Raw genomic sequence first — 14,533 nt, 5'->3', positions numbered from 1 at the left:
TTAAAGTAACTGGATGCTATTTTATGTACAAGAATGTGTTTTAAAGACTATGCAAAGGCCTGCACATGTTCCTGACTAACTCTAGGCATCTTTTAAGCATAATGCATTAGCGACCTAGAGCTGAACTCATTTAAAGTTATAATTTCAGTATCTGCTGTCTATTTAACAAAGCTGAAGTCATTAGATGCCATCTCATAGTATTTGAATGTTTCTCTTTAACTGCATACTTTATGGATTATGAAGACATTTGAGTGTGTTTGTGTCTAAAAGGATAGCTGTTGTAGCCTGCTAGTACTATTTTTCAACCTTTATTAACACTAATACTCATATCTCTCTCCTCACTTGTATCACAGGTAGCCCCTCCTTGCCTAGCTTCCTGTGGTTCCCAAGACCTAACAGCGCCCATCAGGACCATAAAAGAAAACTAAACCAGAAGCCTCAACTCTTCTTAAAAATCAGGGTAAATACAAAACATTAGTACCCTATTCAGAGAGAACTATACTGTCCTTGTCAAGAACCTGACACTCTATCTTGAGGACTTTAACAATACAAAGCCTGTAAAAATTGTATCTTTATAAATTCAGCACTAGTAACTCCATTGTGTTGAATTATACTACTGGAACTGTTACCTTTAAAACCCTGTAAAGTCTCCTGGCGGTGTATGTGAATGCTATTCTAAGTATCTAAGGCAACTGAATCTATTTTAAAGGAACTGAATGTGTTTACTGCTTATGTAAATGCTCGCAAATGTTACTGACTTACATTTAATGTCTTTGTATCATAAACCATATGCACCTAATTCTGTAATCATTTAAAGTAACTGGATGCTATTTTATGTACAAGAATGTGTTTTAAAGACTATGCAAAGGCCTGCACATGTTCCTGACTAACTCTAGGCATCTTTTAAGCATAATGCATTAGCGACCTAGAGCTGAACTCATTTAAAGTTATAATTTCAGTATCTGCTGTCTATTTAACAAAGCTGAAGTCATTAGATGCCATCTCATAGTATTTGAATGTTTCTCTTTAACTGCATACTTTATGGATTATGAAGACATTTGAGTGTGTTTGTGTCTAAAAGGATAGCTGTTGTAGCCTGCTAGTACTATTTTTCAACCTTTATTAACACTAATACTCATATCTCTCTCCTCACTTGTATCACAGGTAGCCCCTCCCTTGCCTAGCTTCCTGTGGTTCCCAAGACCTAACAGCCCATCAGGACCATAAAAGAAAACTAAACCAGAAGCCTCAACTCTTCTTAAAAATCAGGGTAAATACAAAACATTAGTACCCTATTCAGAGAGAACTATACTGTCCTTGTCAAGAACCTGACACTCTATCTTGAGGACTTTAACAATACAAAGCCTGTAAAAATTGTATCTTTATAAATTCAGCACTAGTAACTCCATTGTGTTGAATTATACTACTGGAACTGTTACCTTTAAAACCCTGTAAAGTCTCCTGGCGGTGTAGGCTCCGGCCCCTCCCCTCCTGCCCCCTTATCCCTCCCGCCCCCAGCATCCCTAATTTTATATCTAAAAATAATCCCTCCCACTTCCCCACTTAACAAATCCAAGGCTCCTTGTCAAACTCCATAACTCCTCCCACCCCAAGGCCCAACCCTCTAACAAACCCAACACAAAGTCTCTTCCCCACTCGTTACCCACTTCCCTACTTCAGTATGGCAAATTTCACTTATACTATTACCCCCATCATAATTTTACTTCTCATCACCACCTATATCCTAACAATATATGAAAACCAAACTCTTATAGGCATTCCTTTCCTAAGTGCCACACCAACTCCCAATTTAATCTCCATGACAGTTATATAACACCCTCAATCTACCAGGCCAAAAATATACCCCCAAAATAGTCCACCCGACACTTCAACACCCTAAAATCCCACATAACAAAACTAATCTCAAAATACTATTTAAACTACAAAGACTTTTAGTTTACTTGAAAACTGTATGAATATCGATGGAGATATTCACCCAAACCCAGGTCCCACCACTATGCCAATCTCTAATACCTATAATTTAACCCGAAAACCTACTGACTCCCTTCTAATATTACACCTGAACCTAAGAAGCATTAACAACAAAATTCACAACCTTCACGCCATCATAGCTAGTCATTCCCTGACATCATGTGTCTAACCAAACATGGCTAAAACCCTCTACTAAGAATGAAGAGATCCTCCCACCCGGTACAATATTCTCAGGGCTGATCGTACAAAGAAAAAAGGTGGAGGAATAGCTATTATGTTTAAAAATAAACTAAACATCCTTAAGAACCAAGTACAACCTCCTATGATCTCAAACCTAGAAATTATAGCCCTACAGATCTGCCTAAACACTCAAAAACGCATCAACCTTATTGTAACCTATATCCCACCAGGGAAGAACACAGAAAACCTGGAGCAATCCCTGAGCTGGCTAGCCATCAACTACCCACAAGAAACCATAGTTCTTGGAGACGTCAACATTGACTGGTCTCTATTCTACCCATATAACTCCACAACCTATTAACCTATATGGTTTCTCCCAAAATATCCTATCCCCAACCAGAATAGGCAACTCACTTCAAAAAGAAAGTATAATTGACTGGATCCTTACTAATAGAGACTCTAATAACTTCACCACTGGCACCCTTCCCTGTGACCTCAGCGATCACCTAATAACTTATATCATTAAACATAAATGCCCAACTTCTAACACGCCCCTATATAGATTAATCAGAAACAAAAAAAATTTGTCCCTCAATTATTTCTTGCTGACCTGAAATTCTGCAACTGGACCATATTAAAGACTCTTCCACTAGAAGAGAGTGTGTCCCACTTCAATGACACGTTCCTTAAGATACTTGACTCACATGCTCCACATAGACAAATTAGAACCAAAACTCACATAGCACCTTGGCTCACTACTGATACTAAATCCAAAATCAAACTTCACCAAGCCTGGGAAAATGGAGAGCCACAAAAACCCCCCAAGACCGTTGTAAATTTCAACAACTAAGAAATGCTACGAAAACTGCCATAACCCAAGACAAAAAACAATACTTCTGCAGCCTCCAGCAAAAACACCAGAACAACCCAAAGAAATTCTGGGCAGGTTTTAACAACCTTCTGCACCCAGGCAAAACTTCCACCCCAACCCTGAGAAACTCTTAGAGAAGGCCAAGAAGAAGTAGCCAACACCTTTAACTCCTTCTTCACTGAGACTATCCAAACCTTAGCCAGTCACCTTACCTCCACTTCCCCACCTGCTGCTAAACTGCGACATGACAACCCTACCCCCTTTAATTTAAAGCCAGTCTCTTCCTCCTATGTACGCTCCCTCCTAAAAAAACTCAAACCAACTACCCTAGCGGCTGACCACCTTCCTGAATTCTTACAAATTGCACCTGATGAAATAGCCTAACCCATATCAATCCTAATAAACAGATCTATAACTGAGATGAACATTTTCTCAATCTGGAAGACTTCCTATATCATTCCACTTCACAAAGGAGGTACCTCCTGGAAATGTCAAATTATAGACCAATAGCCATCCTGTCCCCATAGCAAAAATCATGGAAAGATGCATCCACAAACAACTTCTTCACTATCTGACCTCTAATAATCTCTTGTCCAATGCCCAGCATGGTTTTCGTCCGCACCATAGTACAACTACTGCCCTCCTTTCCTTTATTGACTCAATCAACAACAATCGCAATAACAAACTCATATCATCTGCCCTCTTTCTGGACCTATCAAAAGCATTCGATATGGTCAATCATCAATTCCTTCTCAACATCCTTGAAACCCTACGTCTGGACACTCCAGCACTAAACTGGTTCAATTCCTACCTCACTGGTAGGCAACAAGCTGTCCTATGGCAAACAGAATATCGGGACTGCTCCGAATACCATAGGCGTTCCTCAGGGCTCAATACTGGGCCCACTTCTGTTTTCCATCTTCATAAATGACCTTCAATCAATCATCCCTAAATCCACCTGTATACAATACGCCGACGACTCCACCTTAATCTGCTCCGGCCTCCCTCTCGAATCTCCAAATGACCACACAACATTGTTTTGCACTAGTTGAAAAATGGTTCACTGACTTAAAACTTCTACTTAACCCATCTAAAACCAAACTATTACTTTTCTTCCCCAACGTCTTTTCACCTCTAGGTAAAGAACTCCCAAACACTAACAACACAACCTTTCATATTAAATCCACTAATGGGACCCTCATAACCCCTGTCACCAGTACCAAACTGCTAGGTGTCACTATTGATCATAAGCTCAAATTTGACATACACATTACCCAAACAGTAAAGTCTGTTAACAAAAAACTAGGATCTATGTACAGAATTAAAAACTTCCTAACTCCCACTACCAAATTAACTATTGCTCGTACCCATCTCCTCTCTTCCCTCCTCTATGCTTCCCCGATCCTCTCTTTTCTCAATAAACGTGAACTTAACATGCTCTCTTGCCTATAACCACATTGCCAGATTTATTACAGGTTCCCTTTATCAAACCCATCATTGCCTTAATCTGCGAAGACTTGGCTGGTTGGAACTGCCAAATCTCCTCAAACTTAGCCAACTCGCCGAAGCTTATAAAATTATCAACCATCCTCATAGAACTCCCTCACTGTGCAAAATTCTAACTCCATATACTAACCTCAATAGTCTCCGATCATCAAACAGCATCCAGATCCTAACCATTAAAGCAAAAAACTCAGGTGGGGATGCCCTTTATGCAAATTCCATTGGCAAGCAGTGGAACTCCCTGCCAAACAACCTTAGACTTACTTCTTCGCTCTATCATTTCAAAGCTAACCTTAAAGAATATCTCTCCACACAATGGATATGCCCATGTCGAGAACCTGACTAACTACATATCTCTTTACTTCTAGGTCCACTTCCCTAGCCCATTTCCCTAATTGCAGATCTCTAAAATTTCTCTTTCCTTTTAGTAATAAGGAAAATCTCTGATTTCAGTCTATTTTTCAGTATCTTTAATGAAATCAATGTTCTGTGTATAATTTCCTGTCTGTCCTTTAGTCTTATATAACATCTATGTAAATTTTCATTCCTGCATATGTAAGCTGTATTCTCTTGTTGTAACAATACTTTGAATCTTGCAATTTAAATATGTACTTCTATTGTGTATTGGAGCTTTTCTCCTCGGGCCTCTACTGAAAACGGATATGTATCCAGTTAGACCAGCCCGGTTAACAAATGTAAAATAAATAAAATAAATAAATATTAAAGGGAATCTGTATTGTACATGGATATAAAAATATGTGTACCTGTTGGTGAGGGAGGTGAGTTTGGGTTTAGGTTATCCAAGAACCTATCTGGATGAATAGGTACTATTTCTGTAGGTGCAGTACTTCTCATGCCATAGTGCTGTGAAGCATGGCAGGTCTTTTTGCCATTTCAATTCATGACGCAGCTATAGAATGCTCCGTGGTTGGCCACATAATATGTGGCTGATTAGTTTCACAGTAGCTTTGTGTGGCTTTATATGGTGTAGCTGCATCTTACTGAGGCTGACCAGGGATCACCTCCACTCATGTGTGTTCACTCTTGCAACAGTTACTACCTTATGTGGTACAGTTTAAGGCAGGGTACCACCAGTTTGCCTTCCTTTTTGTGTTTGGTTGAATCTTGGTTCTGTTTCAGTGGCACAATCACTGCACTTATGTGAGTGCTGAAAGTGCATTTGTGTAAGATTCAGAATTTGAACATGCATTGCCCATCTGCATGGGTGCCATGACAGTCACCACTTTGCTCTTAAGAAGCATAACATTGGCTTTGGAGACTGACTATGTGTAGCATACTGTTAGTCCTGTTTGTGTGACTATGGTAATCCAGGTCATTGGGGTTGATGAAATCTAACTAGCATTGAGCACAGGTTTTGGTATATGAGTCTTCCCAGTTCATAATGGGATAGTTGAGAGTAGCTATTATTATGGTTTTCCATCTCAAACCTAATATTCCCCATTACAGCACAATATGACAGTTGGGAATTCTGAGGCATGGAAGGTTATCTGTCCCAATGTGCAATTTGGATTCCACTTTGGCACAAAGGTAGTTGCTCAGCATACTGCATCTGAAGTTATGCAAGTGCAACTAGCGTTGGGGTGTACATATCCTTCAGGAATATGGACACACCTGTGGCCTGTGTGTTCCAATAAAGGATAATGGGCAAGAGGTGAGGTATGTGTTATAACATGGTCATGCAGGTGTGCTCTCTGGAGCATTGAAACATGTCTTAGCCACTGCACAGATATGTTCTCCATGTTAAGATTTTGACGTAAGGGAGTCCATACTGAGTTTCTGAAATGTATCATTGAGTAGCGAGACCCACAGTTTATTGCTTGGCTGACCCTATTACAGCAGTGGACTTTCACTGGAACTTTGCATGAAGAAGGCACTATAGGTGAAGCATGAGCCTAGCCAGTATCCAGATTCCCAGGGGTGACAGTTGCAGGCCCTGTCTGGCAAAGCATTATGGTCTGTCAACCATGTTATCCCAGGAAGACAGATGCTGGATACCCTCTGACATGCACCACTACACTAGACAATTATGGAATACAATCCTTTTGTCCCTGTACTGCAGTATCATTCTGGCCAATTGCAGAATACTACCCAGGCCTTGGGACATACCTGCATGGGCTACAAGACCTGACAGTTCCTACATGTGTTTCCATGCAGTCCAGGATACTGCATCACAGGTCCTGCACAACAACATGGAATATGCCAGAGCCATGTGTATAGTTCAAAAGGTGGTCTGAGTGTATGAGTATGTGGCTAATCATGGCAGACAGGCAGCTAACAGTATGTCTGCCCTCATATAGCTTGGTGTATAACATAGTGCTAGAGTTTGCATTCACAAATGAGTACTGTTGGGCATGTTTCTGGCCATGTGTTTTGAGGTGTGGCACAATTATGCAAACTATGTCATACAGTTTTTGTATTTTGTTGTCTATCTATTCCAGCTTGGGAGGTCTCTTGCTTGGTCAGATACTTAGAAGCCTCTGTGAATGTGTGTGATTTCTGGTGGTATGTGTGGGAATCCTTACTGTGCTCTGGTAAGGGTATGTGTTGGTTGTGGTGATGAGATGCATGTGTTAACCTACACCTTATGACTGTCCAGTCCAGTCATGGCTGTAGACTGGACTGCCTTCCAGCTTACCCCTGTAGTTGCATCCTGGACAATGTGTGGGGTGTGGTGTTAGGTGGGTTTGGCAGTGTACATGGCATAGAGATTACATTCCCCAAGGATGGCCACATACACAAAGCTGACATTAAAAAACACCAGTAGCTGACTAGTGGACATTCCTGTATGAGCATTCAGTACTACAAGTACCAAGTACTGTATTTAGTTTACTTATTGCTTATGAAGATGTTTTAGATGGTGATGCTCACAAGTAAATATTTGTGTTATGGACATGACAACACTGGCTATTACAGAAACATAGTAGCTACCTTTAGCAGCAATCCGCATCTGAGGAGTACATCACATCCTGATAGTTGATTACAGATGATGCAAGTGTCAACATGTCTGTATCCTTTTCTGGTTATATACTCACATATCCACCAGAACCATGAGCTCTGTTGGGCACAGACACCCACTCCCCAAACAGAGTCAAGTATCAATAGACTCTACTGCCCCTATCAACATGATCAGGATATAATCAGATAGTGTAAGCTATCACCTATGAAGCAGTTATTACACATGGGCTGTGGTCTCCTACATTTTACACTCCTACTGCAGATGTTACACTTGAGTTACAGATGATATGCAACCTGTTTCATTACCAGTACTGTGCACAACCTTACATACAGTATTTGCAAGCGGCTGTTAGTTTGGCAAAGAGAGGTTAGGCTACACAAACCTGAAATTTCAACCAGTGTGTCTCTACTCTCAATATCCACTCTATGTAGGTGTGCACATAGCCATTTGGGCCAGCCCTGTAACAAGGGTCACTGCACATTTGCATAACATGTACACATGCACAGCTGTTATTGCTGGCAAATGATACTAGTGAAGTGTATATTGTATGTCTTATGTGCATGGATAGTTACCTAGCTCTTCCAATTTTCTTTGTTATCATGCTGCTAAATTGTCAGATGAATACAAGTCATATGTATCCTGTTATTGAGTATTGCAATTGCCAATAGACATAACTAATGTTTGCATAACATAACAAAACTGCTATGTAAAATGGAATACAGATCTGCCTAAAATACTGTACATTACACAGTTATTGACACAATATCCCACAATGCAAATCATATTTGCATAGTAAGCCCACCTTTGACATGTGTATATATATATATATGTCTACTGTTACAGTATATTGAAAAATACTATCCCCTGTTATAGCACATACTTGTTGGACCAACCCTGACACTGACAGTGGCTGGAAGAGAATTGGTGAGTTCCAAGTCAATATACATCATCCTTTGTGGTGTATGAGGAGTTTGCCTTGTGACCTACAGCAGTACACACATAGAATACTATAAGCATTACTACTGCTCAATGATACATCACTACAAGATAGCTTTTTCCACTATATGCATTGATTACACTGTAATTCCTACAGAACAGGTACTACATACACAGACATACTAAATGTTATACATACCTTCTTAGTAAGTGGAGGTGTTTTTGACTGGGATATTAATCGTTTTTGGTTTGTGTTTTGATCTTCGGTTGGGTATTTTGCACTATTCTGCAGGTACATACAGATGGTTTGAATGCGTGACAAGGCATCCCTTTATAGTTAGAGATCAGTAACATGTGCTATCCTGATCAGCAGTTGGTGTTCCACAGTAGTTAGTTACATGCACATCAGCTGTGCAGCAACTCCTTTAGCCAATACCATGGCAATGGTGGAGTATAATCGAGTAATCCACTTGGGCATTGTCCCTTTGCCTTACTTGTGAGGAAGACAGCCTGGAAGTGTTGTTTGGAATCTATTGCAACAGATGTATGAAGATGAACAGTCATATATTGTGTGTAATGCCTAGAGGATTTGGTGTAAATGTGAGTACTGTTGTTATATTTCTGAACATTGCTACTTGTGCAGGGTTAGTCTGTACCTAATACTTCTGCATATGTTTCAGTCTGGCCAGGATGTTTGACCATCGCAAGGCTGTATGGCTATGCATATTATGTTAGGAGGTTTACAGTGTGCTCACCAGACATCTTTAGTTTTGTGTAAATGTTTATCATACTGTGCTGATAATCGGTACTTGGTAACACTTCCTGATGTAATTACTTTTCAACCCTCTGAAACAGGATTAGTTTAAACAAACCCTGTAACATCAGCAGCTGTTCCATTGTATAACAGCAACTATTTCACATAGGGCCATGTTAGTCTGTCTCTGTCCAGGTATGTTAAGGTTTCAGCAGATGTCATACGGTGGGGGGGGGGGTAATTGGTTATGGTATGACAGTATTTATTGCTGTAATTAGTTTGGGTGTGGGGGTGATGGTGGGTGTACATAGCAGATGCAGGTTTGTAAGAACTGCCTTCATACATATTTTATATGTGTGTGGGGGTTCTTTCCCTATGTGAACACCTATCTCTTCGTGGACTAATACTATGGTAATTGTAGGCTGATTCATTAAGGCACTGTTAAATGCTTCCTGTATAGCATGCAGGTATTGTTATTCCTTGAATCATTTTGGCACTACATCGGAATGTAATAAAGTTTTGCTAAATGAAAGATATCTGTGTATGTCTGTCATGGATATCTGCAGTCATTTTAGTTGTGTTGGTGACTAATCCTATCTGTCTCGTGTCCATAGAACATATTTGTAATAGTGTATTGGCATATACTCTTCATATGTTATGTTCATATTGTTTGGGGGTGGGGGGTGGAATGTGTGATTGCTATGGTCCATGTTATACTCAGATTTGAACACTTCAGATGCTGTATACACACATGTATGTATGTATGTATGTATGTATATATATATATATATATATATATATATATATATATATATATATATATATTATTGCATACGTTTATATGTACCTCCATAGATGTGTATATGTTTTTAACCTATCTATATATCTACATATATATGTATATCTTTATATATCGACTTGTATCTATGTATCTCTCTCTCTCTTTATATATATATATATATATATATATATATATATATATATATATAGAGAGAGAGAGAGAGAGCATACACCTTTCATTGGGTACATGGCGGTTTGTCCTATTTCCACACAATCCTCCCTTTTGTGTTTTAACCTGTCTGAATACACAACCAGCATAGTTAAATTTCAGGCACCTTAGTGATAGGTTACTCTGAGGATGGTGTACATAGTTGTGGGTTCTAATCCTGGAAGTGGTTATTATTTTACCTCTCACAACAGGCACTGGTAGTTAAAGTGTGATTAGGTCACAATTAAGCGGTTGTAAGCAGGTTTGCCCATGGTCTGCCAGACGTTAAGCAAAGGTTAAACCTGTGAAGCACTTATTTGTTTAACCGTGTTTAAGATCCGCTTACCGTCATGCAAACCCATGCAAAACTGCTTATAACTGCTTAAAAGTGCTTTAATCAACCTACATCTGACAGCCCTTATTCTGGCCTTTAAAATAAATTAACAGCCCTTGAACCTGGGACCATAAACACCACAGTCACTGACTTTACCACTAAGGCATTTAAGATACGTACAAATATTGTGATGTTTAGAATATACATTTTACTACGGGCATTCCTCACTACTGAAAACAAATGTGACAGTCAGTTGGTGTACATATGTATGATACATGTTAATGTTCATATTTTTGTGGAATTAAGTGTTGCAATGTGACCTGACAGGGTGTATTATGGATGAGAATGGTTCTTGTTTTGTTTCTTTTTTATATTTGCCCCATACTCCATGTTTATCCCTCCAGTTCACTTACTGAACATCCAAGCCAGGCTCTCCTAGAGGCATAATTTCATTTCCCATCATTCCTCCCCCATCTCAATCTCCACATACACAACAACCATCCCTTCTATGGTGAATTAAGTTAATATTAATAGTTATAATAGCAGAGCTGCATGTGTTTTGTGTACACTTCAATTCCATTGGATTGCTTCTGTGTCACAAAGTGTGTTCATAGATGTTTATATATATGGCTATAGATGTAACTGTGTATATATATATATATATATATATTTCTGTCTATGTGCAGATATCACTGACATGCATTATATATATATATATATATATATATATATATATATATATATATATATATATATATATATATATATATATATATATATATATATATATGTATATATATATATATATATATATATATATATATATATATATATATATATATTTAGTATTAATTTGTAACAGTTATACATATGTAGACTTGCATATGTTGATTCACAAACTACAGTACATCACAATGTACTGTACATATGTACACAAAGTGACTGTCCCATTTGTGGTCAATACTGTGGAATGCCTATTTTATAAGGTGTAGTCTAAAGACAAAGAAATATGTATGCAGCTCAGATGGCTTAGTGGTAAGTCCCATGACTATGGTATGCATGGTCCAGGATTCAACACCTGCGATGCTTTAAAAATGTGTTTTACTCCAGAATAAGGCTCATTTAAGCAGTTGTAAGCATGATTAAAAGTGTTTGTGTGACATTAAAGCAGCCATTAAACACACTTTATAACCTGAGCGCACAAACATGGCCACATCTGCTAACTACTCAGGATATATACATTTCAGTGAAGTAACATCTCACCGTGTGCTTACATAACATTGCAATCTCTGTTGACTTTACCCTCCAGCACACATGGGTATTTCAAGTGTTTATTATACTGAAGAATACTATCTAGATATGCAAGCTGTCGTTAAGGTATACTTTTTAACATGAAAAAACATCTCTGACTTTATTGGGATTTGAACCAGGAATGCACAGATACTATGCAAATGCTGTAACCCTTACACTATTGATACTAATGTTGCATCTGCCTAGTTCCTATTTAGATGATTTCTATGAGTAAGCTAGGCTAAGCAAAGGGTAGAGGCACCCAAACCCACTGAGCTTCACTTACTCTTGAAATAAAAACATAAATGAAATGGGAGACTATAAACTAAATTCCTAACTACATTAGGCATAGCGCCTTACTGGCACACTTCTTGAGAAACCTTGATGTGTGAATGGGTAACAAAATATACACCCTGGGATCATGTGTCCCAGAACCATACAGCCAGGGGGTGGGGGAGCCCCTCCAGTTTTATAGCTGCAAGACCTGTTGGGGAAATTGAATGGTGTTGATGTTTCATGTAAACATGCCCTCTTTAGATCACTAAGTGCCTCTCTCACCCTCCGCCACCCCAATCTTCCACAGCTTCCGGCAACTCTGCCTGGAATGACTTCATTGGTTATGCTTGACAAAGGCTCAGTTACTTCATCAATGGTGCAGAGAAAGCCAACACACTGTAGCTATGCTCTAAATGCCTTTGGACAGATAACCTACTACCTATCTGTGAACCTCTAAAGTGTAGGCCATCACAGACATAATATGTGAATAAACAGAGCTTTCATATCACAATATACAGTGAAAAATCACCATGTAGTCAGAAAATAGTTAAGTACAGCAAGAACATACCGAACACTGATACTTAATCACTCCAAAAGCCTATCTTGGAAGCTAGAAGACTTGTATAAGTTTAAGGCTTTCTATTGCTTACCAGTAGGTTACCTACAGGAAAGATGAGAAACAAGCACAGATGGGAACCATGCATGCAACAATACCATACCGGCTTGCATGTGTCAGAATTAGGCTTTGGAATACTGGCCAAGGCTATTGGCGCCCCCATGGTGCCTTTTGTAGGCAAGTCTCAAAGGTGATTCCCACCTCTGTAAACAGCACAATAGTGAAATCATTGAGGGTTATGTTACTCAACGCCAGGGGTTGTAATCACAACATGCAAGCACTCACAGTGCTCCTCCGTATGGAAAACATCAACATCTGTGCAGTAACAGAGACCTGTTTTAAGGCTCCTGAGAGCACACCAGCACTATCGGACTACAACCCATACCACACATTTCGGCCACAGAACATGGACTGACACAGACATGGAAGGGGTGTATCCATATTCATCAGGGATACCTACACCTCCAGGTTAGTGGGGCAGCATGATACCTCTGACATCATCCATGTATAGCTAACATCAGCCACAACTGCAATGCAAACTGTGGCCTGCTACAGATCACCCTCCATGATCCAGGGCCACCACTCCTCCTACCTGGAGACAGTGGAAAACATGACAGTCCTACCGAACACCCTGGTATTGGTTGATGTCAACTATCCTACCATTAACTGGGAAACTTACTCGAGTACTCACTTCCAGGCCCAGCGCTTCCTAGAATTTATCACCTCATATGCCCTGTGTCAAATGGTAAACTCCCTAATGAGAGGTGGAAGCATACTAGAAGTGGTAATCACCAACATGGGCGACAGGTGCACCACAGCAGAGGTAAACCAGTCACTTGTTAGATCTGACCATGGACTATTCACTGATGATTCCCACACCCAACCATTTCCCCCACCCACAGAAACCACATTGAATACCTTTCCTACAGCTAAATTCACACTACTAAAGGCAGAGTTGGGAGGTTTCACAGCCCCCACTCTAAGGCAAAACACTGCTCAAGATACAGAAAGATTTACAAATGCACTCTCTAAGCACCTACAAGGATGTATGGATCATGCCATCACTGGTAAACCAAGACTTGCTCCTCCTAGACTAGGACACCAGTCTGGTGGACGCCTGCAATAAACAGGCTATACAACAGAAGTAGGACAGTACTCCAGAAAAACAGCAAAACACAAGAAGGGAAGACATTCATGACCAGTATTAGTAAGAAACAAAGGTCCCTCATGAAATCATCCAAGGCTAACATCAACAGGAAAATATGCAGGGATTCAAAAAATAACCACAAAGACTTCTTTGGCTATATCAAGGATCTAAGTGGTAACATACAGATTTGTGCAGTGCCGGTGCAATATAACAGAAAATATACTGACCCTACTGTATCACCAACATCCTTGCAGAAACATTCAGTGCAAACTTCACCCCCTAAGGAGCCCACAACCATACCCGGAAAGTACAGTATCCCAGACATCAGAGACACACAGATGGAAATAGCCCTCTCAGATGGCAAAACACAGCGTCGATGAAGGCAGGTGGTGTTCCAGACTGCATCTTGCAAACACTACAAGACAAACTAATCCCCCACCTAATTAAGCTTTTCAACCTCAGCCTCTACACAGGCTACATCCCCATAAAATGGTGCATAGCTATGGTTATTCCATTCCACCAAGGTGGAAACACAACTGACCGTGATAACTTCCACCCCAGAGGTCTGACTAGCCTGGTCTGCAAAGCTATGGAGTGCATCCTCATGGTACTCATTGACAAAGACATTGGTAACCTCCAAACACTTGACCCAACCCAGGTCAGCTTGGC

This window comes from Protopterus annectens, chromosome 10.part0 (genome assembly GCF_019279795.1).
Source record: "Protopterus annectens isolate FY-2018-M chromosome 10.part0, PAN1.0, whole genome shotgun sequence".
Classification (NCBI taxonomy): Eukaryota; Metazoa; Chordata; order Ceratodontiformes; family Protopteridae; genus Protopterus; species Protopterus annectens.
Note: the sequence above shows the minus strand (reverse complement) of the source record.